This window comes from Littorina saxatilis, linkage group LG1, assembly GCF_037325665.1.
Source record: "Littorina saxatilis isolate snail1 linkage group LG1, US_GU_Lsax_2.0, whole genome shotgun sequence".
In the NCBI taxonomy this organism is placed as follows: domain Eukaryota; kingdom Metazoa; phylum Mollusca; class Gastropoda; order Littorinimorpha; family Littorinidae; genus Littorina; species Littorina saxatilis.
In genome coordinates this window covers 98,764,401-98,770,776 of record NC_090245.1, presented here as the reverse complement: position 1 = coordinate 98,770,776, position 6,376 = coordinate 98,764,401, and the positions used below count along the sequence as shown (strand labels likewise).

General features: G+C 41.3%; 1 protein-coding gene across 1 annotated transcript in view; it reads left to right on the top strand.

Annotated features, from left to right (window-relative positions):
- The window catches only part of LOC138947258 (uncharacterized), a 188,884-nt gene that overhangs the window by 150,772 nt on the left and 31,736 nt on the right, over positions 1-6,376 (top strand). The window lies entirely within an intron of this gene.

The window sequence follows — 6,376 nt, the reverse complement described above, 5'->3', positions numbered from 1 at the left end:
CTCTATAAGTCCTTGTAGAATCTTAATCCACCAATAACTCCCTAACCGTGTGATTGACTGGTCCCAATTTTTGTAAGGACCGTCTCAGGAATGTATAGAACCTGTTCACCAAGTTTGGTGACGATCGGTCCGTTCATTCTTGAGATCTATATGCGCACACAAACACACAAACAAACACATGGACCGAATCCTATACACACCCCTATACCGGGAGTGTAATAACCTGCTTGTTTACTGTTGGTTGTTTCTTATGCAGGATGGATTCCGAAAAAATCACTGCAACCAACGATCCTTTCATGGACTGTTCTCTTGTTTGTTACATATACACGTACACCTAATACAATCTGCCCATGACGACCAATCAGGGGAAAACCAACAGTGGTCCTTAGAGACAGTAATGGAAAGGGGAATTATGTAGGGGAAAATTCGTCGGGGATCGCCTGAGGTGGTCGTTATTAAGAGGTGGTCGCCAGGGCTAGTGTCGAGGAAAAAAGAACGCTAGCTGAGACAACACATTGGCGTCATCTTCATGTTCTGTGATTTTAAACGCCGTAATGGCGCATATATATATATATAACAAAATCAAAGAAAAGAAAAGCCAAACAACGAATTTTAAGTGGCAGCCCAAATTTATGACCTGTTGCCAGGCCTTCCTAATATATAGAACACCCTGACGAAGGCCACGAGGCCGAAATATTGGTGAAAACGTGAAGGCTTGTTTTGGTTATTTTTTTCCATATTTTATTCCAGCCTTCATTTGTAACTTGTCAACTCCTGTGTACACCTTCGTCACTCTCTTCCAGTCCAATCTCCTTTAACTACTTGCTTTTGGTCCTTTTCCCGCTCAGAGACCGCTCCTTTGGTGTTCAATGTTCTTGAGCTTTTTTGACAACATGATGGTGCTCATTTTTTTCTCTCAACGGATTCATTAAGCAATCAAGTATTGATTTTTCTATTGATTTATTACTGTAACGTTTTATATTTATCTGACGAAGTATGGTGCAGTGTAGAGCGAACAAATTAGAAAGAGAGGGGTGGTGTGTGTGTGTGTGTGTGTGTGTGTGTGTGTGTGTGTGTGTGTGCGCGCGCGCGCGTTTGGATGTGTCTGTACATGTGCTGCCATGGGTTCAGTCATGTGCGCCAGTGAATGCGTGGTCGTGGAATATCCTTCCTTGCAACAGACGTCACAGGTGCCCACGAACGAGTGAGATTGAGTTGTGTAACAACCCTCTCCAACAAAATGAGTCAAACATCACAAAATGCACCGACTTTTCTGAGCGAAGCTCTGTTATGTGATCAGAAGAAACTTTGCTCAAGCTTACGATGTTCACCAGCTTGAGATATGTTAACTTGAAACAAATGGCTGGTTTTATCGGTAAAAATATCAAATATCTGAATCATATTTGGTATCCGGGGATTCATAGCGGTCAATAGTTCTTACATTTTTGCTTCCCCTGAAAACCACCTTACACAGTTACTCTGTTTTAGGCTTGATTTACCGGTTGCCGCAGTAGAGTGACCGGTTTCTGTAAGAGCGACATTTTGTGCTTGTTAAAGGTGGTCGTCTACATTTATGCTTTTTTTCCCAATAATCTTATGGTTAGATTTCGATACTAAATTATGTCAAATGATGAATGAACCATGGGGAAAAAGTGATAAAAACAAAAATATATGTAAAAAAAAGATTTTATTTTTGGTTAGCGTGACTTGGCTCAGTTGGTAGCGCGCTGGATTTGTATTCAGTTGGCCGCTGTCAGCGTGAGTTCGATCCCAGGTTCGGCGGAAATTTATTTCAGAGTCAACTTTGTGTGCAGACTCTCTTCGGTGTCCGAACTCCCCCCCGCCCCCGGGTACACTACATTGGGTGTGCACGTTAAAGATCCCACGATTGACAAAAGGGTCTTTCCTGGCAAAATTGCTTAGGCACAGTTAATAATTGTCTACCTATACCCGTGTGACTTGGAATAATAGGCCGTGAAAGGTAAATTTGCGCCGAAATGGCTGCAATTACTGGCCGTATAAAATTTCATCTCACACGGCATCACTGCAGAGCGCCTAGAACTGTACCCACGGAATATGCGCGATATAAGCCTCATTGATTGATTGATTGAATATTTTGTTTTCTGTTTGCTGAGAACATGTGCTTTGCCTAAAAATACTGACCAATCAAATTCATGTCACTATGCTTATAGCCATGCCCAAACAAGTGCAGCAACAGTTTGACACTGGAGCGCTGTCCACGCTTTTTTTTAAACGCACGAAATGCACGGGATTTGAGAGGAGTTTTGCGCTTGGCATTTTCCAAATAAGGATATCCTACTATGAGTAACTACGCTGGAATACTACAATGAATTTTCAAACGGCTACACTGGCTTCGTCTTTCCCGATCGAAAGGGGGTGTATTGTTGATATTTGTAGATAATAGACTCAGCATTTTAATGGTCAAATGGCGATTTCGGTATAAAAATGTAGACAAGGACCTTTAACAAATACAGTGGAACCCCATTGGTATGAACCCATATTAAACATTTTCTGCTCCTTAAGACCCTGTTTTCTCGGATGTTTTCGCCATAACTTCAGTAAATGTAACCCCCGTTTTTAAAGCACGGTTTTAAACTCCGACTTTCTCGGATTTTGTGAGTACTTCAAAGGGGGGAGGGGGGGGCGGTTGGGGGTTAGAAGGGGGGTTCCACTGTATCAGTTTTGAAAATGGTTTCCGCGATCTCTGTGCCATCTCTTCAGCCAGTAAACTCACTTTGTCAATAGTAGTCACGAAGCGTGAAGATGGTAATTTTTATGTGAGTGACAGTGATGCACACACCTCATGTTTTCATGCAGGAAGCGTGGCGTCTTTGTGGGGGAGTGTTTCCATTTATAGGTTTGCCTTAAATATCCTGGTTGTATTTTAAATCTCGGATCGGTTTTTGGTTTGTGTATGTGATGAAGTTGCACTTATTTCTGAAACTTTCACTTTGTTTTTTTCCCTGAGGATGAAACTTGAACTGCATATAACTGACTTAGTTAATTCTTAAAATTATTAGTAAAATAAGCAGATTAAAATTTTCACTTTAAGGAATTTTTGTCGTTTTTCCGTTTAAAGAAATTGCTTTTCTTCACCGTTCTGCAACTGTTGGTTCGTTTTTCACGTTAAAAAAAACCCCGACATTTTCAACGATATTCCGCACCCCCCCTTTTTATTTTTAGTCAAGTTTTGACTACATATTTTAACGTAGAGGGGGGAATCGAGACGAGGGTCGTGGTGTATGTGTGTGTGTGTGTGTGTGTGTGTGTGTGTGTGTCTGTCTGTCTGTCTGTCTGTCTGTGTGTGTGTGTGTAGAGCGATTCAGACCAAACTACTGGACCGATCTTTATGAAATTTTACATGAGAGTTCCTGGGATTGATATCCCCGAACGTTTTTTTTCATTTTTTTGATAAATGTCTTTGATGACGTCATATCCGGCTTTTCGTGAAAGTTGAGGCGGCACTGTCACGCCCTCATTTTTCAACCAAATTGGTTGAAATTTTGGTCAAGTAATCTTCGACGAAGCCCGGACTTCGGTATTGCATTTCAGCTTGGTGGCTTAAAAATTAATTAATGACTTTGGTCATTAAAAATCGGAAAATTGTAAAAAAAAATAAAAATTTATAAAACGATCCAAATTTACGTTTATCTTATTCTCCATCATTTGCTGATTCCAAAAACATATAAATATTCGGATTAAAAACAAGCTCTGAAAATTAAATATATAAAAATTATTATCAAAATTAAATTGTCCAAATCAATTTAAAAACACTTTCATCTTATTCCTTGTCGGTTCCTGATTCCAAAAACATATAGATATGATATGTTTGGATTAAAAACACGCTCAGAAAGTTAAAACAAAGAGAGGTACAGAAAAGCGTGCTATCCTTCTTAGCGCAACTACTACCCCGCTCTTCTTGTCAATTTCACTGCCTTTGCCATGAGCGGTGGACTACGCTACGAGTATACGGTCTTGCTGAAAAATGGCAGCTACTTGACTAAATATTGTATTTTCGCCTTACGCGACTTGTTTTTTTTCCTCTCTCTCTCTCTTGAAAATGAGAGGGAATAAGAAAGGAAGAAAGCACTCTTAATATTCATTTGTAAACTCAAGGGTTTGTGATCGCAACACATTTTTAAATGCATGACGGAGTAACTACGCAAAAAAAACAAAAAAATCAGGAAACATTTTCAAACAGTCCGCCCGCATGCCCCCCCCCTCTCTCTCTCTCCCTCTCTCTCTCTCCCTCTCTCTCGCATTCTCTCTATCTCTCTCTCATTGTCTCTCTCTCTCTCCCTCTCTCTCTCTCTCTCTCTCTCTCTCTCTCCCTCTCTCTCTCTCCTCTCTCTCTCCTCTCTCTCTCTCTCTCTCCTCTCTCTCTCCTCTCTCTCTCTCTCTCTCTCTCTCTCTCTCTCTCTCTCTCTCTCTCTCTCTCTCTCTCTCTCTCTCTCTCTCATCATAAAAAGTTTGTTCCTATGTATTCCCATTTCGATTATAACCATTTTGCTTAGATCAGGACTAGCTGTAAGAAAGGTCCTACGGACCTAATGCTATCTTTCCTGTAATAAAGTTCAATGTTTCAATGTTTCAATGTTTCTCTCTCTCTCTCTCTCTCTCTCTCTCTCTCTCTCTCTCTCTCTCTCTCTCTCTCTCTCTCTCTCTTTCCATGTTTACTTTTGTTCTCAAAACAGCTATTTGACGTTTTTACGCAAGTTTCGGAAATCATATTGGCACTCAGAGTTTGTACTGCAAAAGTGATGATATTGTGCTCACAGGGCCGGACCCAGGGGGGGGGGGGGGGGTTCCAGGGGTTCCGGAACCCCACCCCTGGAAAAAGCATGTACCTTGCTTTGAGTGTTTTGTTTGTTTGTTGTTTGTTGTTTTTTAAATAAATTTTGTGTGTGTCTCTAACAAATTTTATTCAATGTGAAATCCGATGAGAAAAAGGTACCCCCCCCCCCCCACAATGCTGCTCTTAACCCTCAAAACAAGGCCCAGAATGCACCAGATTGCACAGATTTTAACCGTTTTTCACAAATTTTCCGGGGGAGCATGCCCCCGGACCCCCTCTAGTTCGTTCGTTCGTTCGTTCGTTCGTTCGTTCGTTCGTTCTCTCTCTCTCTCTGTCTCTCTCTCTCTCTCTCTCTCTCTCTCTCTCTCTCTCTCTCTCTCTCTCTCTCGGGAATGAGAGGGAATAAAGCGCATAGAAGAAACTCTTCATAATTATTCATTTGTAATCTCAAGGGTTTGTAATCGCAACATGTTTTAAAATGCACGACGGAGGAATTTAAACCAAAAAACAAAACAAAAACAAGGAAGAATGACAGGGCAAGAAAGCAGAGTACACATCATAAATTTCAGAGGACAGTAACGGTACACAAGCGCTGTGTCAGGCTTATTCCTATCAGCAGGATTAATGACAAAGTTAGTTTTTCAGGCACTTTCTTTGTGTGTCCTCCTTATGTGTGCAAACAAAAAAGTCTTAGGGTGATGAATCGTGCCAAAGAGTTGAAACAGCTTCCAGTTGCAATCACTCTACCTTCTCTGTTTTTCTCTCCTTAGCTACTTTTTTTTCTGCGGAAATGAGTAATCGCTCTTTTAGAAACTAAAAAAAGCCCAACAAGAAGGATTCTGTCATTGTAGACTTCTGCGTTCATGGGCTGAAACTCCCACGGACACACGTTTTTTGCACGAGTGGGTTTTTACGTGTATGACGGTTTTTTCGTGTTTCCATAAGCCACTTAACTATGACATGGATTACAGGATCTTATAATTTAAAACGATTACAGGATCTTTTCCGTGCGCTTTTAGTCTTGCGTATACATACAAAGGGGGATAAGGCACAAGCAGGTCTGCACATAAGTTGACCTGGGAGATCGGGAAAATGTCCACCCTTAGCCCCACCAGACGCCGCCGGGATTCAAACCCACGACCATCCGCTTGGGAGGCCGCCGTCTTATCCACTAGACGACTGCGCCCGTCTGTCATTGCAGACAAAAAGGGGGAAAACAAAACAACAACAACAAACAAAAACAAAAACTAATGTTTTTAATTGTCTGCGAACCCTGTGGTTCTCATGTGTGTGTTTATGTGTGTTTTGTTTGTTTGTTGCTTTTTCTATTGCAGTTGCTATTTTTTCTTTGTTTGTGTGTGCGGAGGTATTGCATGCTGTCGCCACTATTGCGCCATAAAAGATGAGTATTATGTTAGGATGTTCTAATTTATTGATCATTGTTCAAGTTAAAGGTACACTCAGCGTGAAAACAGTGGGGCTCAACATCTCAGACCTTGCCAAGCTTTGACATGGGACGATACCATCTATCCACTTGGTCACATACCAGAAATGATCAGC